General features: G+C 57.1%; 1 non-coding gene across 1 annotated transcript; it reads right to left on the reverse strand.

Annotated features, from left to right (window-relative positions):
• Positions 1 to 4568: 4568 nt before the first annotated feature.
• TRNAT-GGU (transfer RNA threonine (anticodon GGU)) lies at positions 4569 to 4644 on the reverse strand. The gene has a single exon. It is a non-coding gene; the product is annotated as a tRNA-Thr (tRNA).
• Positions 4645 to 27312: the final 22668 nt, after the last annotated feature.

The following is a 27312-nucleotide window of genomic DNA, read 5'->3' on the forward strand; positions in this document are numbered from 1 at the left end:
ACGCTCCCAGAGACTCGTGGCGCCTGCGCACTGACGGAAAAGGCCAAGAGACGGGTTCTTCGTGGAGCTTGTTTCCTGCTGGCTACGCCACCACGGGGGCAGCCAGGCTATTGGCCGTGCGTGCCACCGTCAGTCATCTCGTGCCGCGGAAGGTTTTGGCCCCACGGTGGTGCCAAAGACACCCCGAGATGCAGGCGCATCTTTTCGGGGGCGCGGGGCTCTCAGCCGCCATCCCTCATGTTGGCTTCCCCTCCCGATCAGCTGTGCCTGCAGCTGTTCGCGGGGGGCCCAGGAGAGGGAAGCTGATGGATGTGCAGAGAACAGGGGGGCAGACGCCTCTGCAGACCCCTCCTGGAGGCTCAGCCCCTCTGGACCTCTGTGCGCGTGCACGCATGCGCAACCCTCTCGCTGTCCACACCGAGCCTCGGGAACCCCCAGCAGCTCGCCTTCCGGGGAAAACATAGTCCAGGCTGGAATATGGAGGCAGTGTTGCTATTTGCATACATTTGCATATTCAGCAGATGGCAGGAAGGTGGTGATTGTGCGGCGCAGGCGTCTCAGATGGCAGAGCTGGGGACCTGGGTGGGATTGGAGAAAGCGGACTTCCAGTGGTTGGCTAGACCAGGCACGTGCCCGTCTGCCCTCTTAGAAAGTTTCAGGGAGAGGATTCTGCGATGCCACAGCACAGCGGGGAGGGGCCAAGCTTTCGGATTTGGGGGGTGGTGGGGAGAATTTAGAACCAGTGCTCACACAGGCAGAAGCGGGCCCAGGGACCTGCAGAATGGAATCCTAGCGAAGGTCTACACGTGAGAAGTCAGCCAGGTAGGAACTGGGTGTTGCATTTGGACCCGGGTAGAGATCTAGACAGCCTGGTAGGCAGGAGGCCAGGTTCTGAGCAAGGGTTTCGAGAAATCCCGAGGGGAAACGATATTCGAGTAATTCAAGACATTCCCCCACTTCTGCTCCCCACCCCCACCCCTCCGCAGACGCATCTGCGCCTCCCTCGGGTAGGTCCCTTTTCCCTGCGATCCCAGCCCACCCTGACCAGCACCTCGCTTTCCAGGGGTCAGCGGGGGGAGTGCAACCCAGGCACGGACCACCACCACGTCCGTCCGGCAGAAAGGCAACGGACGACTTCAAGTGTGGGCAGGAAATGCCGAAAAATGACAAAGTTTTGGCAGGAATGTTGTTTTCTACACTAAGATGCCTGAAAGGCATTTTAACACCAAACTCCCATGTAGCTTTTGCGTGGATGATGTATAACTCCATTTACTGCTATAATCTGGGTAACAAAATGAATACTCCATCATTGTACTATGAATAGTAAATTAACCCAGATAAAAGTGTTCTACATCCAATCAAAGCCATTAAGTAACTAGGAGACTAAGATTGGTGAGGACATTTTGGAGGCAATTATAACTAATGAATACATTAACTTCAAGAGGGTGGACGGTTTCGGAGGCTTTCTGGGTCTCTCCAAATAAAATTAGGGTAGGTGGGAAGAAAGCTGAAATAATTTTGTAAAAGGGACAGATTTATTGATCTACACAGGGCCATTTAGAAGGGAAATGAGAGCTTAGGGGAGACTTGGGCGTATTAGACATCAGCCCGATCATTACAGAGGATGAAAAGAACTCTCTCCCCTGGCCTTTTACTATCAGGCTAGACCAGACCAAAAGAGCTCTTGTTTTTTTTTTTTTTTTTGTCATCTTTGTCCTCTTTTCATTCTATTTAAAGAAATCCCATTATAGTTTTAAATGTAAAATTAATGCATAGTAATTGTGGGCAGTATGGAAAAAAACAGATACAAAACATGCAAAACACAAAGAAAACCGCATCTGTAATCTGTCACCCAGAGACAACCATTATTAACATTTTGGGGTAACTAGTTATATTTTTCTATGCCTGTATTTCATACTTGGAGGGGGATAGTTGTGGGTGATTCTGTTAAGAATGAAGGTCATAATAATACGTCGGTGGAAATAATGCGACTTCTATAAAAATTCAAGCCATACCGAAAAGATTCAAAGAAAGACGTTGGAAACCGTGCGCTAGACTCTCAGCCACCGGAAGTTCATCGAGCCCGCCTCCAGCCTCTCTCTCCAGCCATCGTGCCGACAGGACGGAAGGAGACCGACCGCCTTCTACGAGAAAGGGGTGGTTCTGGGCACGGCCTGTCCGCACACAAAGCGTTCTGTGTTTTAACTTTAGTACACGAGCAGAAATGGAGTCGGAGGGACAGCTGGGAACGGTCTCCAGAGGCCACGTTACCTCCCGGAGACGCTGACCGCTGGTCTCTCCACTGGCTTTCTCTTCTCTGCTCAGGTTTGGGCTTTCAGGACGCCCACGGGGCTTCGGGCGGGGCTCTCAGGGGCCCTGCGTCCCTTCCTCACTTCCAGCCCATCCGTCCCCTTTGGCCCGGGGCTCGGGAGCCTTCAGCTCGTGGCCATGAAGGTCCGCCACCACCAGGCCGAGCCGGTCATGGGTCCAGCCCTTCGCTGCCGCCGCCCACCCACACCTGCAGAAGAAAGGGATGGAGGGACACACACACACACACACACACACACACACACACACACACGGCACGGAGCAGAAACTCCGGAGAGCTTAGCAATGAGGCGAAGACCCCGAGCGCGTCAAGTAGATCAGACACAAAGAAACCTGGGCGAGAACATTCCGCTCAGAGGGAACAGCCGAAACTCCCAGCCCAGTCTGGCCGGACAGGAACCGGGGTCCAGTCTGGGCACATGGCCGCATTTGTAAAGAAGGCTCAAAGGCCCGACCTTTTTTTAAAAAAGTGAAATTTTCTGATTTACCCTAACTTTGACAGTCAAGGGCAAAACCGAACGCACTGCCTAGCATACCGGGGCCGCCATGTTTCTTTCGCTGCCCTGAGCACAGTTTAGGACCCTCTGGGGCACACGGTTCAACTGGAATATCAGACGAGCAACGGGTGATGTCCAGTGAAGGGGCGTCCACGCCACACGGGGGCGTGTTTCTACCGAGAGAGGGTTATTGTGTATCTGAGACTCAGGGGTAACCGGGGGTCTCAAACTTCCCCGGCGGCCTCACCGATGCCCCCCCCCGGCGTTCATCTCCCCCAGCTCTCGGGAAATCTGTGGGATTTCTCTCTCTCGGGTTCTGTCCAGGTTTTGAAGTGTTCGGCAGCCAAGTGTCATGTTCGTGTTTTAGTCCGTGTCCTTTTTCACCGGCAGCATCGCTGTTATTTCTGTGCTGCTGTTTTCCTTCTGTTGGTTTTCGAGGCGGTAGTGGGGGCAGGGTACTCTTTCTTACATGCTGGCGGGGGAGGGGGGCAGCCTCAGTCTGCTGTTTCATTTAACATTGTACTCTGTAAACTTCCCCACCACCCAGTGTTTTCAAACACATTTTTCTTGGCTGTCTCCAGGCCCTTCTTATGAATTTTCCAAATTTTAGGCGGAGATCAATTCTATTATTTAATGTTCAGAAATCCTGTGTACACATCCTTGAGTTACAAATAGCACTGAACGGAAGAAATGATCCGTCCTCCTGGTTGGTCAGCACAGAGGCCGGGAGACGAGGGAAGAACTCTCCACAGAAGGTCATCTTTGTTCTTAAGGAACCTCTAAATAGAGCAGCTCATCACCCCAAAGCTCTGGCCCTTGTCTTTTCGCCGCTCCAGGGGGCTCCGCTGTCGTTGCCTTGAACACGTAGGAGAGAGACTGCTCCTCTCCCCGAGTCCCCGAGGACCCCAGCGCCCCGTTCCCTGGGGAACTCTGACGAGCTTGGCGACGACTCGTTGTATTAATATCTCATTGCAAGCCCCGCCACCCAGGTTTGTGTGATTAAGAAAAATGTTTCTTCCAGCCATTCCTTCTTTTCTGGTGGGGATGATTCTCATGTAATTAAGCCACACTGTGAAGAAACAACTTGATACATTGGCTTATTTGGGGTTTGACAATATGATGAAAAGTTCTAGGCTTTCCTTTAAGATCTGCTGCAAAGCATGTCGTCGCTGTGTTTGGTATCCGCTGGAGTCTAGAGACGCATACAGGGAGACAGCACTGCAGACAGGTGAGCCGAGTCCTGTCTGCATAACGCCTCGGGGCTGGACCCCAGCGGCACACTGGCTTGTCCAGATGACAGGGCCCCCGTGGAGCCCACACACCACCACCCAGGACAACCAGATTTCATAAACAGGGTGGGCGATACCTGTCCATTCTCAGGTAACAAAGCAGTGTGGTGGCTCCGTCCTCATTTCTGTGTTATTTTTCTTAATTCATCACTTCTGTTTCCTTTTTTTTTGTATTTTTCTGAAGTTGGAAATGGGGAGGCAGTCAGACAGACTCCTGCATGCGCCTGACCAGGATCCACCCGGCAGTCCCACCAGAGGGCGATGCTCTGCCCATCTGGGGCGACGCTCTGTTGGGACCAGAGCCACTCTAGTGCCTGAGGCAGAGGCCACAGAGCCATCCTCAGCACCTGGGCAAACTTTGCTCCAATGGAGCCTTGGCTGCTGAAGGGGAAGAGAGAGACAGAGAGGAAGGAGAGGGGGAGGGGTGGAGAAGCAGATGGGTGCTTCTCCTGTGTGCCCTGGCCGGGAATCGAACCCGGGACTCCCGCACACCAGGCCGACGCTCTACCACTGAGCCAACCAGCCAGGGCCTGTTTCCATTTTTATAGCTATTGATTTTCATTTCAGTCATGGCTTTGGTTACAACGTCTCTGAACTTGGGAACCCGGTTATGAGAAAACACGAGGCTGTCTGTTCAGCACATCGGACAGCCTTCAGCCAGGGTTTCTCTTCTTCACAGAGGGGGTCAGACTGGCCTGCCAGTCGTATCTGCTGTGGGAGGTGTCCACTGGACAGACCTTCACGTCTGGCCACTCAGGGCTCGCCGGCCAGAGTCTAGCACCCCTCCTTGCTTCGGCAGATAGTTGCCTAGTTCAGTCATCTCTGGCGAGGATAGAAGGAAGGGAGGGAGGGAGGGAAGAAGGAAGGAAGGAAGGAAGGAAGGAAGGGAGGGAGGGAGGGAGGGAGGAAGAGAGGGAAGGAGGGAGGGAGGGAGGGAGGGAGGGAGGAAGAGAGGGAAGGAGGGAGGGAGGGAGGGAGGGAGGGAGGAAGGAAGGAAGGAAAGAAGGAAGGAAGGAAGAAATGGAGAGAGGGAGGAAAGAAGGGAGGAAGAGAGGGAAGGAGGGAGGGGGAGAGAGAGGGAGGGAGGGAGGAAGGATGGGAGGCAGACAGAGAGGGAGAAGGGGAGCAGGGAGAGAGGGAGGGAGGGGAAAGGAGGGAGAGAGGGGAAGGGAGAGAGAAAGAGAAATAAGAAGGAAAAATTACTGAATGCAGCAGCCCTAAAATGCTCATCTGTTGAACTGAGTCTGCCCTCGGCCCCTCTCAGTGTCCAGAGGCATCAAGACAAAAGACAGCTACATCATTCCAGGGGCTGAGGAGGACTCCACACTGGAGAGAAAAAGAAAGCCCTGCGTGGCGTCTTTTCTCCCGCACGTCCCAGGCCCGATCGCCAACAAGGCTCTGACCCCGGAGTCTTGACCGCGGGGCCAGAAGACGACTTGATTTTCAGATGTGACTGAGTCAGTGTGGCTGCTGCCAGAAGCCGGTTTTGACGTGTAAACAGTACAAGTTTGGGATCGACTCCGTGACAGAGGAGGAGGGTGGAAGGCTACGGGACCGTTGTTTTTGTTGTTGTTGTTGTTTTACGACCGCGCTTCAGAATCAGTAGCTGTTTCTGTTGTTGTTTCTGCCAGTGTGCTTTCTGAGACTTCCGCCAGCCCCACGGTTTCCAGACCGCTTGCCAGAGCGCTGTCTCTCAATCCAGGTAATTGCAGGGCTCGCTGTGGGAGAAGGGAGATTGCTTCGGCTCCCACAGGTGTTTTTCCCATGAGATCGAGATGGTTTTTCCTCCTCTCATTGCTTCCGCCCTGCGTGGAGTCAGGTGATGCGGTGTTCTCCGGGACGGCAGACCCAGGAGACAAAAGTGAAATCTAGATACGGCGCCCCCACCCGCTCTCTGTGGCTTCTGTGACCCATGATGGGGAAGCGTGGTTCAAAACATAATAAATGGAAAATTCCAGAAATAAACAATTCATCTTTTTTTTTTTGTTTTGTTTTGTGTTTTTTGTATTTTTCTGAAGTGAGAAGCGGGAGGCAGTCAGACAGACCCCCGCATGCGCCCGACCGGGATCCACCCGGCACGCCCACCAGTGGGCAATGCTCTGCCCATCTGGGACGTCGCTCTGCTGCAACCAGAGCCATTCTAGGGCCTGAGGCAGAGGCCATGGAGCCATCCTCAGCGCCCGGGCCATCTTTGCTCCAATGGAGCCTCGGCTGCGGGAGGGGAAGAGAGAGACAGAGAGGAAGGAGAGGGGGAGGGGTGGAGAAGCAGATGGGCGCTTCTCCTGTGTGCCCTGGCCGAGAATCGAACCCGGACTCCTGCACGCCAGGCCAATGCTCTACCGCTGAGCCAACCGGCCAAGGCAACAATTCATCCGTTTTAAATTGCACGCCGTTCTGGGAAGTAGGATGACATCTCTCACCGCCCAGGGCGTGAATCGTCCCTTTGTTCAGCGTCTCCATGCTGTCTGTCCACACTCCCAGCCCCTCGGTCACTCAGTAGCCATCTCTGCTCTCGGGTGACCGTGGGGGTAGCACAGTACCCGAGGTCGACTCAAGTCCCCCTTATTTTTCTTCGCATGCACCCCAAAGTGCAGGAGGACTTGAGGCTTTATCCTGAGTACGTAATGTCTGTAGAGGGAGAAAACAGGACGTCATAGGGTTTGGGGCGATCTGCCATTTCAGACACCCACTGGGGGTCTCGGAATGCCTTCTCTGTGCCCTGCTGTGATTAGTTAAAAAAAGTCAGTAATACATTTATAGAAATTTATATAAATTAATATTTGTATCTTATTCCACTGATGAGGGAACCCCCCTGTGGTCTCAGGACATTTTCTCTCTTTAGGGAGAGTACCTCCTTCCCTTTGGCTACCCCGGTCCCTGATGTCTAGCTCGGCCTGCCCTGGGCCGTCTGTCTGTCTGACGTCTCCAGAAGGGGCCAGGCCAGGCGGTGGGGACGCTCCAGGTCGGAATGCAAAGGGGAACCTGCCAGCTCCGAGGGAACCTATCAAATCTTCATGAAGCTAGAAATGGGGAAAAAGAGCGGTTTCTTCCCGCCAGCCACCGTGTTTCACGGCCCAGCCTGAGCGACAGGGGTTGCGCCTGGCACGCGGTTACCATCGAACAGCGCGCGGGGCCCCTGACACTGACATCTTCCAGGTCGCTCTCTGGCAGGTCTCAGATCGATCCCCCCCCCCGTCCTCTGTTAAAAACAAACCAGCATCGTATTGAAAAGCGTCCCATAGAAAGGAGGGCGATTGATTCCTGGATCTGACGGCCGCACGTGGATTCCTGTGATAGGAACGCCCGGGGGACGCCTAGGGGCGGCTGGATCTCAGACGCGCAGGAAGCGCGCTCCTCAGGGGTCGCGAGTATCGGCTTTCCAAGGCCCCAGTTCTCCTCTCTGGTCCCCACTCCGTTCTCCTCTCTGGTCCCCACTCCGTTATGATGGATCCTTCCGCGTAACCACCTGGGAGCCCTCCAAGCCGCCGAGAGCCGGGAAGGAGCTCGGGTGGACGACGGCACCGCGGTTCTGCGCAGCGCTTGGCGCGGAAGCTGCCTAGCGCCCGTTTTATGAACGGCTTACACCCCGTTCGCACACAGGTCAGGAAACGACACGACTGGGGCTTTATTTCCTCCCTGTCCTTCCGGGGCAGCTGACCGGTGAGCCCCCCCCCCCCCCCACTGCAAGGCGCTGGAGGAATACGCAGGGGTCCCCGGGAGGCCGTCTGTCCTTCCAGGGTAGCTGACCAGTGAGCCCCCCCCCCCAAGGCGCTGGAGGAATACACAGGGTCCCCGGAGGCCGTCTGTCCTTCCAGGGCAGCTGACCAGTGAGCCCCCCCCCCACAAGGCGCTGGAGGAATACACAGGGGTCCCCGGGAGGCCGTCTGTCCTTCCAGGGCAGCTGACCGGTGAGCCCCCCCCCCAAGGCGCTGGAGGAATACGCAGGGGTCCCCGGAGGCCGTCTGTCCTTCCAGGGCAGCTGACCGGTGAGGCCCCCCCCCACTGCAAGGCGCTGGAGGAATACGCAGGGGTCCCCAGGAGGCCGTCTGTCCTTCCAGGGGCAGCTGACCGGTGAGCCCCCCCCCAAGGCGCTGGAGGAATACGCAGGGGTCCCCGGAGGCCGTCTGTCCTTCCAGGGCAGCTGACCGGTGAGCCCCCCCCCCCAAGGCGCTGGAGGAATACGCAGGGGTCCCCGGGAGGCCGTCTGTCCTTCCAGGGGCAGCTGACCGGTGAGCCCCGGCTCTCCCCCCCCATGCAAGGCGCTGGAGGAATACACAGGGGTCCCCAGGAGGCCGTCTGTCCTTCCAGGGGCAGCTGACCGGTGAGCCCCCCCCCAAGGCGCTGGAGGAATACGCAGGGTCCCCGGGAGGCCGTAGAGAAGGACGCCTTCACTGGGTGACAGGAAGGGACATGGCGTTTTCAGACATGGCTCATGAAACCTGGAGGCCTAACAGCGTGGAGACAGATTGAGTTGTCGTGTTGAAGAAGGGAATGGGGAGGGCAGAGCGGAGAGCGGCAAGGATTAAAGCCACAGGAGATCAATTCATCAATAACCTGGGGCCGCGGTGCGTCTGCGGGCTCCTCGTGCCTCCGCCTGCGGTGCTGCGTGGCCTCAGCTCCGACTGACTGCTCCCCCCCCCAGCAGGTTCACTGAGCACCTCTCTGTGCCAGTGCTTCTGAGCAGAGCAGGGATGGGCAGCGAGTGACCCGGGCCCACAGGGCTCGCCCAGCCTCCCTGCCAGGGCAGTAGGACCCACAGGCTGAGAGGGGTTTTTATTTTGCGTTCTTTAATGGCTGAACAAAGAAAGTCAAAGGGACATTCCTATCTGGTGACATGTGAGAACAGCATGAACTTCAGGTCGCAGGCCCACCAACAGCGACTTTATGGGGACAGAGCCTGGCCGATCGCTCACATATTGTCTACAGCTGCTCTCGGCAGCGGAGCTGAACCGCTTAGGGGCCTCGTGGCCTCCCAGAGCCTGAGCTACTTCCTGTCTCACCTCGCTTTCTGAAGAAATGGCTTGCCGACCCCCAGTGTTAGTAGATAAAGACAGCAAGGCAAAGAGGTGACATCCGGTGGATGGCGGTGCCGGACTCCAGACCCTCCCTTCTCCTCGTCACACACAGCACGGCACCGTCTCCCTCCGATCCCCGACGACCCGAGTGGCTTTTATTTAACAAGGTTCTTGGGGAGGTCGGCACTTGACCGAAGGCAGCTCTTTTCCAGGTCACGTGGCTCTCTGACACGGACGCTCTGGAATGCTGTTGAGATTCCCCCTGGGCAGTGGCGTAGGATGGAGGGTGCTCGGGGGGCGGGGAGCGGGGAGTGAGGGGAGGCTGTGGAAGCCACGGTTGGGGCCGTTTCCCGAGCACAGCGATCGCCTGGGTAATACAGATGAAAGCCCTTCACGGGCCTTCCTTCTGAACAACGACTCTCGCCTGACACGCACGGTGTCACCACGATGACACGTAATTTATCACATTTATTCCTTACCTGTTCCTTCACTAACTTCAGGCCGTTTTCAACCGAAAGATGTGCGTGTTTTCCAACTGTTAAAATACGGAATCGGTTAAATCCACAGATCTCAACATTCCCGCCGTGTAGGGTGTTTGTAGCCACAGTCGAGCAATTTCTGGTCATGTTTTCACCTGATTGAAGTGATCTCTCCGTAACTCGCGATGCGAAGCTGCTTAGCGGGTACTCAATCCCTGGACAGTGGCTGAAATATTATCCCCAGGATGAAGTTGGTGTTCACAGTCCTTCAGCTCTGGTTCCTTGCTCTCAGCCCGAGCTGATCCGGGACCCATGGGGCGGGTGCAGTAAGGACTGTGAGTCTCCCTTGGATAATGCTGCTCACGTTGCTGATGAGGGAGGAGGCTTGCACTTAAAATGTAGAGAACGTCTTACGTCGCTCTCCCTCGCCATTACAGACGCCCCCTCTTCAGGCTCCTCCTAACCTTTGTCTTGCCAACATCACATCTGTGTCGTCACTGATTGTTCCGTGCTTCTCAGAACGGCGACACCAAGGCCTGGATCACTTTGATTCCAGGGGCTGACGCCTCCCAGGGCAGCCGCCTCCGCAGGTCCCCACACCTGTTGACGCCTCTGTCCGTGGCATCGAGTGCTCAGGTCATGGTCCTCCTGACCGTCGGGGCCCGGGTTGTGGGCTGGGAAATCTCTGCAGACCCTGTGGGCTTTGCTCATGGCCTTGACGTCACACGGTGATGATTACAGCGTGCCCCAAGTCAGAACCCACCGGTACCTGGAGAAGGCGCCCCAAGTCAGAACCCACCGGTACCTGGAGAAGGTGCCCCAAGTCAGAACCCACCGGTACCTGGAGAAGGCGCCCCAAGTCAGAACCCACCGGTACCTGGAGAAGGCGCCCCAAGTCAGAACCCACCGGTACCTGGAGAAGGCGCCCCAAGTCAGAACCCATCGGTACCTGGAGAAGGCGCCCCAAGTCAGAACCCACTGTTACCTGGAGAAGGCGCCCCAAGTCAGAACCCACCGGTACCTGGAGAAGGCGCCCCAAGTCAGAACCCACCGGTACCTGGAGAAGGAGCCCCACGTCAGAACCCACCGGTACCTGGAGAAGGTGCCCCAAGTCAGAACCCACCGGTACCTGGAGAAGGCGCCCCGAGTCAGAACCTACCGGTACCTGGAGAAGGCTCCCCACGTCAGAACCCACCGGGACCTGGAGAAGGCGCCCCAAGTCAGAACCCACCGGTACCTGGAGAAGGCGCCCCACGTCAGAACCCACTGGTACCTGGAGAAGGCGCCCCACGTCAGAACCCACCGGTACCTGGAGAAGGCGCCCCGAGTCAGAACCTACCGGTACCTGGAGAAGGCGCCCCACGTCAGAACCCACCGGTACCTGGAGAAGGCGCCCCAAGTCAGAACCCACCGGTACCTGGAGAAGGTGCCCCACGTCAGAACCCACTGGTACCTGGAGAAGGCGCCCCACGTCAGAACCCACCGGTACCTGGAGAAGGCGCGTCGAGTCAGAACCCACCGGTACCTGGAGAAGGCGCCCCACGTCAGAACCCACCGGTACCTGGAGAAGGCGCGTCGAGTCAGAACCCACCGGTACCTGGAGAAGGCGCCCCTAGTCAGAACCCACCGGTACCTGGAGAAGGCGCGTCGAGTCAGAACCCACCGGTACCTGGAGAAGGCGCCCCGAGTCAGAACCCACCGGTACCTGGAGAAGGCGCGTCGAGTCAGAACCCACCGGTACCTGGAGAAGGCGCGCCGAGTCAGAACCCACCGGTACCTGGAGAAGGCGCGTCGAGTCAGAACCCACCGGTACCTGGAGAAGGCGCCCCGAGTCAGAACCCACCGGTACCTGGAGAAGGCGCCCCGAGTCAGAACCCACCGGTACCTGGAGAAGGCGCCCCGAGTCAGAACCCACCGGTACCTGGAGAAGGTGCCCCACGTCAGAACCCACCGGTACCTGGAGAAGGCGCGTCGAGTCAGAACCCACCGGTACCTGGAGAAGGCGCCCCGAGTCAGAACCCACCGGTACCTGGAGAAGGCGCGTCAGTCAGAACCCACCGGTACCTGGAGAAGGCGCCCCGAGTCAGAACCCACCGGTACCTGGAGAAGGCGCCCCGAGTCAGAACCCACCGGTACCTGGAGAAGGCGCCCCGAGTCAGAACCCACCGGTACCTGGAGAAGGCGCGTCGAGTCAGAACCCACCGGTACCTGGAGAAGGCGCCCCGAGTCAGAACCCACCGGTACCTGGAGAAGGCGCGTCGAGTCAGAACCCACCGGTACCTGGAGAAGGCGCCCCGAGTCAGAACCCACCGGTACCTGGAGAAGGCGCGTCGAGTCAGAACCCACCGGTACCTGGAGAAGGCGCCCCGAGTCAGAACCCACCGGTACCTGGAGAAGGCGCCCCGAGTCAGAACCCACCGGTACCTGGAGAAGGCGCCCCGAGTCAGAACCCACCGGTACCTGGAGAAGGCGCCCCGAGTCAGAACCCACCGGTACCTGGAGAAGGCGCGTCGAGTCAGAACCCACCGGTACCTGGAGAAGGCGCGTCGAGTCAGAACCCACCGGTACCTGGAGAAGGCGCCCCGAGTCAGAACCCACCGGTACCTGGAGAAGGCGCCCCACGTCAGAACCCACCGGTACCTGGAGAAGGCGCCCCACGTCAGAACCCACCGGTACCTGGAGAAGGCGCCCCACGTCAGAACCCACCGGTACCTGGAGAAGGCGCCCCACGTCAGAACCCACCGGTACCTGGAGAAGGCGCCCCACGTCAGAACCCACCGGTACCTGGAGAAGGCGCCCCACGTCAGAACCCACCGGTACCTGGAGAAGGCGCCCCGAGTCAGAACCCACCGGTACCTGGAGAAGGCGCCCCGAGTCAGAACCCACCGGTACCTGGAGAAGGCGCGTCGAGTCAGAACCCACCGGTACCTGGAGAAGGCGCCCCGAGTCAGAACCCACCGGTACCTGGAGAAGGCGCGTCGAGTCAGAACCCACCGGTACCTGGAGAAGGCGCCCCGAGTCAGAACCCACCGGTACCTGGAGAAGGCGCCCCGAGTCAGAACCCACCGGTACCTGGAGAAGGCGCCCCGAGTCAGAACCCACCGGTACCTGGAGAAGGCGCGTCGAGTCAGAACCCACCGGTACCTGGAGAAGGCGCGTCGAGTCAGAACCCACCGGTACCTGGAGAAGGCGCCCCGAGTCAGAACCCACCGGTACCTGGAGAAGGCGCGTCGAGTCAGAACCCACCGGTACCTGGAGAAGGCGCCCCGAGTCAGAACCCACCGGTACCTGGAGAAGGCGCCCCGAGTCCGAACCCACCGGTACCTGGAGAAGGCGCCCCGAGTCAGAACCCACCGGTACCTGGAGAAGGCGCGTCGAGTCAGAACCCACCGGTACCTGGAGAAGGCGCCCCGAGTCAGAACCCACCGGTACCTGGAGAAGGCGCCCCGAGTCAGAACCCACCGGTACCTGGAGAAGGCGCCCCGAGTCAGAACCCACCGGTACCTGGAGAAGGCGCCCCGAGTCAGAACCCACCGGTACCTGGAGAAGGCGCCCCGAGTCAGAACCCACCGGTACCTGGAGAAGGCGCGTCGAGTCAGAACCCACCGGTACCTGGAGAAGGTGCCCCACGTCAGAACCCACCGGTACCTGGAGAAGGTGCCCCGAGTCAGAACCCACCGGTACCTGGAGAAGGCGCCCCGAGTCAGAACCCACCGGTACCTGGAGAAGGTGCCCCACGTCAGAACCCACCGGTACCTGGAGAAGGTGCCCCACGTCAGAACCCACCGGTACCTGGAGAAGGTGCCCCACGTCAGAACCCACCGGTACCTGGAGAAGGCGCCCCGAGTCAGAACCCACCGGTACCTGGAGAAGGCGCCCCGAGTCAGAACCCACCGGTACCTGGAGAAGGCGCCCCGAGTCAGAACCCACCGGTACCTGGAGAAGGCGCCCCGAGTCAGAACCCACCGGTACCTGGAGAAGGTGCCCCACGTCAGAACCCACCGGTACCTGGAGAAGGCGCCCCGAGTCAGAACCCACCGGTACCTGGAGAAGGCGCCCCGAGTCAGAACCCACCGGTACCTGGAGAAGGCGCCCCGAGTCAGAACCCACCGGTACCTGGAGAAGGCGCCCCGAGTCAGAACCCACCGGTACCTGGAGAAGGCGCCCCGAGTCAGAACCCACCGGTACCTGGAGAAGGCGCCCCACGTCAGAACCCACCGGTACCTGGAGAAGGCGCCCCGAGTCAGAACCCACCGGTACCTGGAGAAGGCGCCCCGAGTCAGAACCCACCGGTACCTGGAGAAGGCGCCCCGAGTCAGAACCCACCGGTACCTGGAGAAGGCGCGTCGAGTCAGAACCCACCGGTACCTGGAGAAGGCGCCCCGAGTCAGAACCCACCGGTACCTGGAGAAGGCGCCCCGAGTCAGAACCCACCGGTACCTGGAGAAGGCGCCCCGAGTCAGAACCCACCGGTACCTGGAGAAGGTGCCCCACGTCAGAACCCACCGGTACCTGGAGAAGGCGCCCCGAGTCAGAACCCACCGGTACCTGGAGAAGGCGCCCCGAGTCAGAACCCACCGGTACCTGGAGAAGGCGCCCCGAGTCAGAACCCACCGGTACCTGGAGAAGGCGCCCCGAGTCAGAACCCACCGGTACCTGGAGAAGGCGCCCCGAGTCAGAACCCACCGGTACCTGGAGAAGGCGCCCCACGTCAGAACCCACCGGTACCTGGAGAAGGCGCCCCGAGTCAGAACCCACCGGTACCTGGAGAAGGCGCCCCGAGTCAGAACCCACCGGTACCTGGAGAAGGCGCCCCGAGTCAGAACCCACCGGTACCTGGAGAAGGCGCCCCGAGTCAGAACCCACCGGTACCTGGAGAAGGCGCCCCACGTCAGAACCCACCGGTACCTGGAGAAGGCGCCCCGAGTCAGAACCCACCGGTACCTGGAGAAGGCGCCCCGAGTCAGAACCCACCGGTACCTGGAGAAGGCGCCCAATCTCCCTTACGCCTCAGTTGCCTCATCGGTCAACCAAGATGGTCAGAGCTTAAGATGCCTAATGAATGTAGGGGTCACAGTCCTCCCCAGATGCGGCGGTGGTGGTCAACAGGACCTTGATGGACAGAGTTATCTCCAAGGGAGCGAAGGTGACAGCCTCCTCCGGGAGTTCCAGACCTCAGTGCTCTGTCCTTCCTCCCCCCTTCCTCCCCCCTTCCTCCCCCCTTCCTCCCTCCTTCCTCCCCCCTTCCTCCCTCCTTCCTCCCCCGCGGCCGCGGCTCTGCCCAGTCTCTGCAGGATCAGGTTTCACCCTTGGACCGCAGGCGCGCGCGCTCTCTCTCTCTCTCTCTCTCTCTCTCTCTCTCAGGCGGTCCTCCTCTGTCCTCTCTGCCCAAGCAGCCAACTGTCTCTGACCTCACACCACGGGGACACAGGCTGCGAGGAACACTTCCCGGGGAGACTCTCTTTCTGCGCGGGCGGAGCCAGGCGGGCACCTGCGGCCTTCTCTTCAGCGCCCCGCCTCCAGCTGCCACTGTGGGGAATTCCGTTTCCTGTCGAATTGTCCCGAATTGTCCCGCCTGTGTTGCAAGTCTGTCTTTTTTTCCTCCAGTGGCTTTTAACATAAATAAGCGGCTTTCCTTTTAAAATGTATCCTGTTTAGAACCTATTTTTACTTTCATCCATAATAGAAAACAATACATTGTTTTTATCATCCAGCTTGTCATCCTTTCTCTCTTCTCCTCCCTCTGGGATTCCTATTAAATGTATGTTGGACCAATTTGTTCTATTTTCTGTGTGACTGAATCTTAACCTATTTTCAATCTCTCTCTCTCTCTCTCTCTCTTTCTCTCCACCCCCCCTTTCTCCCTGTGCTGCCTTCTGGATAATTTCTTTTCATATCAATCACTGGTCGACTGATTCCTGCAGCTCTGTATCTGCTCTTGAACTCGTTGGTGGATCGAGTCCTTAATGTCTGTGACGGCCATTGTTGCGTGGTTCTCTGTCTCTCCAGCCTGTCGCTACACTGTCTCCATGTCTCATTCTGGCTGGGCTTCTTTCCTTTGTGGTCAGGTCACTTTTAACGCACTCCGTCAGGTCACTTTTAACGCACTCCGTTCACAGTAACAATCTTCGTGACCCGTGACCCGCAGTGCTTGGAGGGTTCTAAGCTGGCTGTTTGTCCCAGCGGGGAATGTTCCCCTCGGGTGGAGCACTTCCTGTCGTGTCTCTGAACTTGAGCTGTGAGTCCTCACAGAGTGGGGTGCAGCTGTGGGGGCCCTCCCGGGCCTCGGTTTGCCCTCTGTTTCTGCCGGATGTCCTAGGATTTCTTACTAGCTTTAGACAAAACTTTATGTTCGGCTCTCGGCTTGCAGGCTGTCGGGATCCTCCGAGGGCCGAATGCTGAACTCCAGTGCAAGATTCGCGTCCCGGTGATGAGTCCTCCGGAGAGAGGGGGTGTGTCTCTTCCTGCAGCGAGGCCAGGCAGAAGCAGAGCAGCTGCTGTGGTGTTGTGGGCAGGCCATGCTTTTCTGCATTATGACCCTTGCACTCGGGGAGAGGCTGGTTGGAGTCCCAGTTTTGTGAGGGAGGGGGGGGTCCATCCCACCCGCCCTTCTCGCTTTGTCTGGCTGGGACCTAAATGTCGAAGTCAGTGTTCTCAGTGGGGTGTCCTTAGACCTGCGTATTCAGCGTACCTGGACATTTTTAGAGAAGGAGCGTCTCAGACCAGCTGAGCCGCAGACGTGGGAGGTCGCCTGGGGTCCAGCCAGATGCCTTCTCACGAGCCGTCCAGGTGCTGCGGACGCACCTGGCACCCGGCCGCTCCAGGTCAGCCTGGCTCGGCACCCTCTCCGCCTGTGCCCGCCCTGTGTCCGCTCGGCGTGGGGACAGCTCCCCCGGCCGCCTCCGTGGCGTGACGGTGGCCCCCTGCCCCGCGCACCTGCCTGGTCTTCATTCTCCCCAGATCTTTTTCGGCTGTGCCTGTCAAATACGTTCATTAGTTCCAGCAGCCTTCCTGGAGAATCAGCTCATAGCAGCGGTGTGTTGTAATGCCGTCTTTGCTCTGCTGCTCGATCCAGAGTCTCGTATGATCTCTGTGAGCGTGTCGACCGCCGTGCCTGCCTGCAGCTGTCGGCTCTGCGCAGGCAGGGGCAGCGCCCGCTACCCCGTGCGGGGGACGTGGCGGTCATTCCGCAGCCACGGGAGGAGGAGTGACGACCTGGAAAGGGAAGCCATGAGGTTGTTCTGGGTCACACGGCCCCACTGTGTTCCAGCTTTCTGCAGGTGCCCCGCCCCCGGTGTGGCATCCTGTCAGCCCCTGCGCCCCTGCAGGTCACTCCTGACCTTCTTCCCTACTGAGTCTGGCCTCCCCGCCTCCAGGAACCCAACCCCTCTTCCCTTTGCAAAGCGCTGTTATTATTGGTCATTTTCATAGCGTGGGAGTCAACAGGCTCGGAAGCCCACCTGCCTGATTTCCTCTTTTCGCTTCAGGTCTGACTCAGCCCTGTGACCTCAGCCCGCCCTGCCACATCCTTGCCGCACCCGCATGTGGGAATCACAGCTGCGGCCCCACCCCGTGCCCCGCAGAGCCCTGGCCCGGTGCCTGGCCCCCCTGGGACTCCAGAGAGCCTGCTGCTGTTTTATTTCCTGTGTCTTTCTTTTCTCCTTGAGCAGCCTGTAAACTTTGTGTCTTCCAAAGCACCCACCACATTGCCGGGCACAAGGGGATGTGTGTGGAATGAATGGATGGTGAGGGAATGGACAGCCCACCAGATGGTGGTGGATTACAGTGGAGCCAGCCCCCGATCCACTACACCTCCGACAGGATGTCCAGTCAGTGCACTTTAACAATAACATCACGTTTCTGTGCTACTGTATATAATTTTCAAGGTCCTGTTGTCACAATCATTTCACTAAACCAAAGAAACAAACAAAAAAGGTGTTACATGAGCATGTTTTCTTTGTTAAAAGTAGCAAACATCATACAAAAGAAGCGTTCTCCTTGACCCTCACAGACTGACCCGGTGCCCCCTCCATCGCTGGTACCCACAGAGTGGTGTCCTTGAAGACCTTCTCTGCGCGGTCACAGACAGACACGTACCCGGAGGGTCGCGCCTTTGTGCCCGCGTTCAGCGCTGACGCCATGAGGCTGCAGGCGTAGGCGGGCAGCTTCGTGGTCCTGGCTTTGGAACCCTCCCCTGTCCGCCCATAGAACTGGCTCCTTGTTGACCACTGACCATGGCTGCTTTGTGTTACTCCATCCCTTGGAAATACACAGTTGCAAGTAGTGGCAATACATTTTTATTACAAACAATGCTTCAAAGACTGACTATCCTTGAAACTGACAAACATTCAGGGGGATGGACCCAACTTTAGTCAGACTCCCACATGCTGCCCCCCCCCCCCGTCCTGTGGGGACCAGAAGCAGGTTTGTGTTTCTGTCGGCGGTGGGGGGGGGGGGCACCTGCCTCTCTGATTCTCGGAGCCCGTGGTCCTGTGTCCGTCTCACGGCTCCGTCACTCCCGCAGCGGGGGGCTCTGGGTCTCAGCTCACGTATGTGTGGTTTATTCCTGGTGCCCTCACAGCGTGGTTTCGTTTTGTGAAAATGGATGGAAAGCGTTACCCTCGACGTACAGGGGGTGGCCGGAGGGAGGTCTGCAGCTGCAAGTTACGTGAAACAGAGCTGACTCCTGTGTCATGTGTCACCGACCGCGTTCCTTGTTTCTGTGACAACTGTCACCCATGTTTGCCCACCGCTCTGCGCACTGCGCCTGCTCCACGTGTCAGCCCGATGACGACCCAGGCTTGAGCAGAACCCGTGCTGGCCGAGGCCGCTCCTCCTCACTCAGCCCTGGTGTTCATGTCTCAGCACATCGAGGGGGGGACCTGATTCTGAAAGGGCCCCCGGGGGGGGGACCCGCGGGCACACCCCCCCGCCCGGGGCACGCGGAGCTGAGGCAGGGCTGGATGGACCCCTGCACTGCACTGCTTTACAGACCCGCCCGCCGCCCGGCCGGGCAGCCGTCTGTAAGAGCCTTGTTACTCCCGGCTGCCTCACCCTCTGCTGCTCGGGGGTCACGCTGGGCACTCCGCGGAGCCCTCCGTAACTGTGCCGTCGCTAAGAATAAATATCACTGCATTCAGCGCCCATGGGTTAATTTAAAACATGAGAAATGGCATGAACGCCCCAGTGCCAAAGACAGACAAACCAGTATCATTATAAGTTACTAACAATAACTTCTGTTCCTCCTGTGCTTTCTTTGCTCTCTGTCTTGTGCGTGCATGTGTGTGTGTGCGTGTGTGTGTGTGTGTGTGTGTGTGTGTCTGGGGTGGGGCTGGAAAACCAGGTATGGCCATGGTTTTAAAAACATCTAAGAGAGCAGAAGGTGTGAGGGGAGCCGTCGGCCAGCCCGGACCGGAGTGCCCGGCCTCTCGATCCGGAACGAGCCCCCAGCACCGGCTAACTGTCACTCCTCAGGCGCACGGACAGGTCCCCTCTCTGTCCCTGCTATTCAGCCACCATGGAGGGTTGGCGCTCGCTGCTCCGCCCCTGGCTTTGTACAGCTCACCCACATCTGGGGGTTCTGCACGCCCCTCCCCCCATGCCAGTCGTCTGTCCACGCGATGGCACCCGGCGCGGAGGCTGTGTCGTTCATCTAGACTGAACCGCCCCGGGGCTGGCGGTGTCGGCTGCCGTCAACACGGCTGTCGCGGCACACGGGACAGCAGCTGAGAGGCGTGTCCTCAGTTCAGTAAGTGTAGCCGCGGGCGAATTCTGAGACGCGGGGTTCGGGGCCACGGGAAACGTGTGCTTCCAAAGTAAGAGCCGTAGCGAAATGTAACGGTCACATGGAGAATGCGTGAGTCAGAAGTATGCAGACTGGTGGGTTTTTACAGAGAGCACAGGCGTGTGACCGTCCCCCAGACTGCAGGAAGCACCCGGCGCTGACCCCGGACGCGATGCCCTGGCCCGTGAGTCCCCGTCATCATCTTCCGTCACCATCGCTGTTTTCCTCATGGGAAAACCCTGCCTTTCTGGCTTCGACGCTCAGCGCCCCGCACGGCTCAGGGTCAAAACCACAGGGAACAGGGTTCACCTCTCACCCTCCCCACTTTTCCAAAGGCTCTTGGCCCCTCAGCTCCTAGAAGGCATTTCCACTTTGTCCTCCCAGCTCCGCGAGATGGCAGGGAGGCCTGCGGGTGCCCCTGTCTCGGGCCGAGCCCGCTCACTGCCCAGCCCCCGCCCCCACTCCGACCCCCACTCTCACCCTCCCACGGGGCAGCTGGACATGCTGACAAAGCTCTCAGATGGGGGGGGGCTCACCCAGAGGGACCCTCAGGGTCCTGGTGCCCCTGGCTGCAGTGGCAGCTCTCAACGCTTCCAGACAGACCCTGCTGGGGTGCTGGTCTGCATTTCTCTTTCCTGTTCAGTGGTGCTGTTCTCTGCCACGGACCGCCACACTGTAGCCAGAGCCCTGGTATGCCTCTAATACATTTTGATAAATCTAACAATATCACGACATGCCTTTCAAACAGGCTGCTCAATTTGTACAGCCTATACACCTTTGCTAAAACTGTCAAGAAGGTGATAGTTAAGGGGAAAGTCAGGTGGATCCCCTGGTAAGGGAATTGGTACATCCCCCAGCCACGCCTTCTGGGTCCATTTATCACATTTAATCTGCCACCGTTCCCAGGAAGTGCACCTGCAGCCACATCAGAGGGGCACTAATAAACCTTTGATGGTTTAACAGAGGCTGGCAGCGTGAAGACGGGCGCGCTGACCACCCTCGCAGTCTGAAACTCGCTGCGCGCCGTGTCAATACCGTGCACCGCCTGGTTCCCTCAGAGGCAGGCTTCCTGGCCACCGCGGGGAATTGTGCCCTGAAGGCGTAGGCACGAGGCGGCTGGGCACGGCCGGGCCCTCGAGGGAAGCTGCAGCCAGCCGAGCAAGATCAAGGCAGGCGTGGAAGCCGTGTTCCGTCCCCGTGTGCGGTACGCGAGCCTGTGTGCGCGGTGGGGAGGACTGAATCCATTGATACAGAATATAATAACCATTTGGTATTAAATATAATCAGAACGATATCAGATTAAGCATCTGTTAACGGTAGGCAGCCTATCAGTAGGGCTGAGCAAGTGGTCAGGGACATGTGCTGGCTGGGGGCCCGGCCCCAACCCCACCCTTCCACGTGGTCATGAAGGGCGTGCCCGCCATCGATGCTGCCGCGGGGGCTGCAGAGTAGGGCCGCCTCTGTTCTGCTTGGCCTCCGGCACACAAGTTCATGGGGAGGTGACCAGGCTGGAAGGAAGCCACTGGAGGTGGAGAGAGATATTCTGTGATAAACCAGAAATGCCAGCTTCTCCACGGCAGCACCTTCTCAGCCGGCAGGACCCCTGGCCCCTCCCCTTCCTGAAGGGCACGATCTCCCGGCTTCCATCGCTGCTGCGGCAGGCTGCCCACCACCCGCGGGGAATGGTTTGGGCTTGACACAGAGCGACACGTAGAAGCCCGTTTCAGAATTCTCATTCCAGCGGCCGACCTTGTGCAGGGACTGGACATTCTCAGCCCCGGGTGCTGATTAGAGGCAACCGAAAGGGGCTTCCTTTGCTTCTCTTTTCTGATAAGGCATTGTGATTTAGTTTAGTTAGCTGGAATAGGGCCAGGCTTAAATGCTGTTTTAGAAGCGACCCGTGTGATGTGACATGCAGTTCCTGTTGAGAACGACAGCCCTGTTCTCACTTCTCACCTCCGTCCCTGTCGCTTTCTCTGTTCCGGGCTCCCGGGCCTCTTGGGATTCTCAGGCGCCTCCTGGTCTGTTTCTGTCTCAGGGCCTTTGCACATGCTGCTCCTTCAGTCTCTGACAATTTTTCTCCCTGTTTTCACCTGACCAACTTCAAATGACCCTTCAAACCTCATCACCAATGACCCAGACTCCTGGGAGCCTTTGTGACACCGGTCACTTTTTCACGACACACGTAACATAGTTGAAATTCTAGAAATTATTTGGAGCATTGTCTGCGACTAGCCTGATACCAGATTCATCTCCGCGAGGGTGTCTTCCCCGCCATCTCGTCAGTGCTCACCGAGGGTGGTGCCTACAGCGGTCAGTGCGGGGTCCCCTCTGCCCCTCCTTTCTCTCCATCAGCTACACTGACCAAGCAGGCTCAGCACGTCAGGACATAGCCGCTGCTCATGTCCAGGGTCACGAGGGCCGTTTCCAGGTGTTCCTCAGCTCGCAAAGCGCGGGCTCGCGGGGCTGCCAGCGCTCAGCGTGGGGGGCGTAACGAAGCCTCCAGGCCCCTCAGCAGGGCTCACCTCCGTCACAGCTCAGACGGGCACGAGTTCAGTGTCTCTGTGCCATTATCTCCGTGGCCTGCTACCCCTCCCCTTCCATTTGTCTTTCTTCCAGTTGGTTTTTATAGAGTAATTTTTTTTTTTAACATAGAATAAAAAGCACTGAGTTTGAGTGACAATTGGATGCGCTCTGACAAATGAAGACAGCTGAGTCACCGTCACCGCGATCAGGCCACAGACCGTTCCCACCACCTCAGAAAGTGACGCCCTTGTGTGGTCAAACCCTTCCCTCGACCCCCGCCGGGCCCCTGGTGACCGCAGACCTGCCTCCATCACGGGGTCTTTCCCGCCTGGAGACTTCCACACCGAGGGCGTCACAGTGCCATTCTCTCTGCCCGCCTGGCAGATCTGCCTCCATCACGGGGTCTTTCCCGCCTGGAGACTTCCACACTGAGGGCATCACAGCGCCATTCTCTCTGCCCGCCCAGCAGATCTGCCTCCATCACGGGGTCTTTCCCTGTAGACTTCCACACCGAGGGCATCACAGCGCCATTCTCTCTGCCCGCCCGGCAGATCTGCCTCCATCACGGGGTCTTTCCCGCCTGTAGACTTCCACACCGAGGGCATCACAGTGCCATTCTCTCTGCCCGCCCGGCAGATCTGCCTTCATCACGCGGTCTTTCCCGCCTGGAGACTTCCACACCGAGGGCATCACAGTGCCATTCTCTCTGCCCGCCCGCCCAGCAGATCTGCCTCCATCACGGGGTCTTTCCCGCCTGGAGACTTCCACACCGAGGGTGTCACAGCGCCATTCTCTCTGCCCGCCCAGCAGATCTGCCTCCATCACGGGGTCTTTCCCGCCTGTAGACTTCCACACCGAGGGCATCACAGTGCCATTCTCTCTGCCCGCCCGGCAGATCTGCCTCCATCACGGGGTCTTTCCCGCCTGGAGACTTCCACACCGAGGGCGTCACAGTGCCATTCTCTCTGCCCGCCTGGCAGATCTGCCTCCATCACAGGGTCTTTCCCTGTAGACTTCCACACCGAGGGCACCACAGCGCCATTCTCTCTGCCCGCCCAGCAGATCTGCCTCCATCACGGGGTCTTTCCCGCCTGGAGACTTCCACACCGAGGGCATCACAGTGCCATGCTCTCTGCCCGCCTGGCAGATCTGCCTCCATCACAGGGTCTTTCCCTGTAGACTTCCACACCGAGGGCATCACAGTGCCACTCTCTCTGCCCGCCTGGCAGATCTGCCTCCATCACGGGGTCTTTCCTGCCTGTAGACTTCCACACCGAGGGCATCACAGCGCCATGCTCTCTGCCCGCCCGGCAGATCTGCCTCCATCACGGGGTCTTTCCCTGTAGACTTCCACACCGAGGGCATCACAGTGCCATTCTCTCTGCCCGCCCGGCAGATCTGCCTCCATCACGGGGTCTTTCTCTGTAGACTTCCACACCGAGGGCATCACAGTGCCACTCTCTCTGCTCGCCTGGCAGATCTGCCTCCATCACGGGGTCTTTCCCTGTAGACTTCCACACCGAGGGCATCACAGTGCCATTCTCTCTGCCCACCCAGCAGATCTGCCTCCACCACGGGGTCTTTCCCTGTAGACTTCCACACCGAGGGCATCACAGTGCCATTCTCTCTGCCCGCCCGCCCAGCAGATCTGTCTCCATCACGGGGTCTTTCCCTGTAGACTTCCACACCGAGGGCGTCACAGCGCCATTCTCTCTGCCCGCCCGGCAGATCTGCCTCCATCACGGGGTCTTTCTCTGTAGACTTCCACACCGAGGGCGTCACAGCGCCATTCTCTCTGCCCGCCCGGCAGATCTGCCTCCATCACGGGGTCTTTCCCTGTAGACTTCCACACCGAGGGCGTCACAGTGCCATTCTCTCTGCCCGCCCAGCAGATCTGCCTCCATCACGGGGTCTTTCCCGCCTGTAGACTTCCACACCGAGGGCATCACAGTGCCATTCTCTCTGCCCGCCTGGCAGATCTGCCTCCATCACGGGGTCTTTCCCTGTAGACTTCCACACCGAGGGCATCACAGCGCCATGCTCTCTGCCCGCCTGGCAGATCTGCCTCCATCACGGGGTCTTTCCTGCCTGTAGACTTCCACACCGAGGGCATCACAGTGCCATGCTCTCTGCCCGCCCGGCAGATCTGCCTCCATCACGGGGTCTTTCTCTGTAGACTTCCACACCGAGGGCATCACAGTGCCACTCTCTCTGCTCGCCTGGCAGATCTGCCTCCATCACGGGGTCTTTCCCTGTAGACTTCCACACCGAGGGCATCACAGTGCCATTCTCTCTGCCCGGCCGGCAGATCTGCCTCCATCACGGGGTCTTTCCCTGTAGACTTCCACACCGAGGGCATCACAGTGCCATTCTCTCTGCCCGCCTGACAGATCTGCTTCCATCACGGGGTCTTTCTCTGTAGACTTCCACACCGAGGGCATCACAGTGCCACTCTCTCTGCTCGCCTGGCAGATCTGCCTCCATCACGGGGTCTTTCCCTGTAGACTTCCACACCGAGGGCATCACAGTGCCATTCTCTCTGCCCGCCCAGCAGATCTGCCTCCATCACGGGGTCTTTCCTGCCTGGAGACTTCCACACCGAGGGCGTCACAGCGCCATTCTCTCTGCCCGGCCGGCAGATCTGCCTCCATCACGGGGTCTTTCCCGCCTGGAGACTTCCACACCGAGGGCGTCACAGCGCCATTCTCTCTGCCCGGCTGGCAGATCTGCCTCCATCACAGGGTCTTTCCCTGGAGACTTCCACACCGAGGGCGTCACAGTGCCATTCTCTCTGCCCGGCCACCCGCCCGCTCGCCACTCATGTCACACTTTGCAGGTTCCTCCATCTGCCCTCTCTGCTGGGCAGTTTCAGCCTCTTTTTAGTGATAAGTAGCGCTCAGCTGTCTGGACGGTTCACAGTTTGTTCACCGTTTATTGATCAATAGCCATTTGGGCTATTTTCAGGTTTTTGCTATGATATAAAAAAAAAATTTTCTATGAACATTTGTACACAACCCTTTGTGAGCATCTGTGGTTTCATTTCTCTTGGACAGATGTCTGTAGGTAGAGTTGTTTGGGTCGTATAGTAAGTAAGCAATTGTTGAGAAGAAACAGTCAAATTGTTTCTCAAGGTAGTTGTACTGTTTCATTATACACTCCCCCCCCTTCACCCCATAGCTGTGGTAGTTTCAGCTGCCCCAGACCCTTGCCATGACTTTAAGTGTTAGCCCTTCTCGTGGGTGTGGTGGGTGTGCAGTGACAGCTCCTTGTGGTTTTAATTTGCATCTCCCTGATCACTCACCATGCTGCATTTTTTTCCGTATGCATTTTCCTCACCCATATATTGAATTTGTTAAGGTGTATGGTCAAGTCTTTCGCTTATTTAAAATAATTGAGTTGTCATCCTATTCATTCATTTTTAAGTATTCTAGGCACAAGTCCTTTGCATCACATATATATAAATTTTTCCCCCTGGTCGCTGGCTTACATTTTAACTTCTTCTTTACAATGGCATTTGAAGAGCAGAGGTTTTAAATGTTGTCGAGGCCCTAATTCCACAGAGTTTAACCTGCAATCTAGTTTGAGTTCATTGTTATATGTAACGTGCGGTTCTTTTCCGGCTCTTCCAACACTGTTTGTTGAAAAAAGTTCCTCCAGTTTTACCTTTCATTTCCCTCCTTACCCGTGCCTTCTTTAGTATGAATGGGTTGCTTGGTGTAATTCAGTCTTCTGCACCATACCGCCTACTTAACGGTTCCTGTGGGGCGCATGGGCCGTGTGAACGTACCCTAGTCTGTGATTACATTGTATCGGACCTTCTCACCTGTATGACGGTGGCACGGCCAAGCTGTCACCTGTAACCACCCTCCCAGCCTCTCCGCTGTTGTCACCTGCGTTCTCTCACAAATGCTTTACATCCTGGGTGACGGTGTTACTAATATTTTAATGAAACGCTTCTATTTTTAAAGACATTGGGTGACAAGAAGACGAGTGTCCCTTACTCACGCACTCACTAAGGAAAGTCCTCCTCCCGTCTCTGTGTGGTTCACAATTTCCACCGGGTCTCACCGGCTTCTGTCCGAGGAGTTCTTTAGCATTTCTTGTAATGCTGGCATTTCTGAATTTCAATCTTTTAGCTTTTGTTTAAAAAAAAGTCTGTGTTGCCTTCGTTTTGGGGTGATATTTTTTGATGGTGTCGAATTCCTGGCACGAAAGGGATTTTCAGGACTTTAGCGGTGACACTCATCTGTCCGTGGGACCCCATAGTTTCTGGTGAGCGGTCTGCTGTCATCCTGACCCTTGTTCCTCTGTTTTCTGTCTCCTTGGGGCTCGTGATTCATCTTGGCATGATTTTCTTTATGTTTCTTCTGCTGGGGGGTGGTTTAGCTTCTGGAATCTGTGTCTTTTCAGTTTTGATCAAATATGAAAACATTTTAGCCATTATATATATATTTTTAAAATGCATATATTTGAAATATATTTATATGATATAAAATATTTATTATTACAATGATATATATACAGGGTGAGGCAGAAGTAGGTTTACCGTTGTGAGTATGCAAAACACAGAGTTTTATTCTTGTATTATTATCTGTAAATTATTACATTATTTTTCATAGGAACAACTGTAAACTAGCTTTCTGGTGGTTTATGTCTTGCTTTACCTTTTTAAATTTTTTTTTAATGCTTTGTGTTTAATTTTGGATTGAACCTGTTGCTATGACATCAAGTTCACTGATGTTGGGTTTTTTTTTTCTGTATTGTCTAATCTGTTGTCACTCCCAAATATTTTGGTGGTTTTAATTTTAAAAGTCTGAATTTTAAAAAAAGAACATTTCTTTCTCACCCGATCGCGCTCCTGCTCTCTCCACTTTGCTGAGCTAGGAGTTACCTTCACCAACAGCTTGTTAACATCGTCCTTAATCCCATCACCTCCCTTCTTTCAAAACATGTTCCGCGTTGATTATTCTCCTCTGTTTTTCTTTTCTCTCTTTCTTTTTTTTTTATATTGAATCCCAGACTTTGTAAGGTTTACTTATTTTTGGTGGGGGAAATACTTTTGCATTTCCTTAAATATTATTGGTCTTTGCTCCGGCCTGCGGTTAAGTCACTTGGAGCCGATGTGATCCTTCTGAGGTGTGTGAGTTTGGGTGAGTCCACCTCAGCCTGGAGTCGAGGGAAAATTTCAGCCGTTGCTCAAACTCCATCTTCTAAACACACGAGCGAATGTCTCATGTTCTAGATTTCTCCGCTCTTCGAGATGGGAGCGCCAAGGATTCTGGGCCGTGAATGAGCTCCCACGAGTGGCTTTCTGGGAGCTCCTGCCCTGGAACCGGCCGTTCCCTCACACATCTGCTCGGTGTTGCAGGCAGTCGGGTCTTCGGGAAACCCCTC

Source organism: Saccopteryx bilineata, chromosome 6 (assembly GCF_036850765.1).
Source record: "Saccopteryx bilineata isolate mSacBil1 chromosome 6, mSacBil1_pri_phased_curated, whole genome shotgun sequence".
Classification (NCBI taxonomy): Eukaryota; Metazoa; Chordata; class Mammalia; order Chiroptera; family Emballonuridae; genus Saccopteryx; species Saccopteryx bilineata.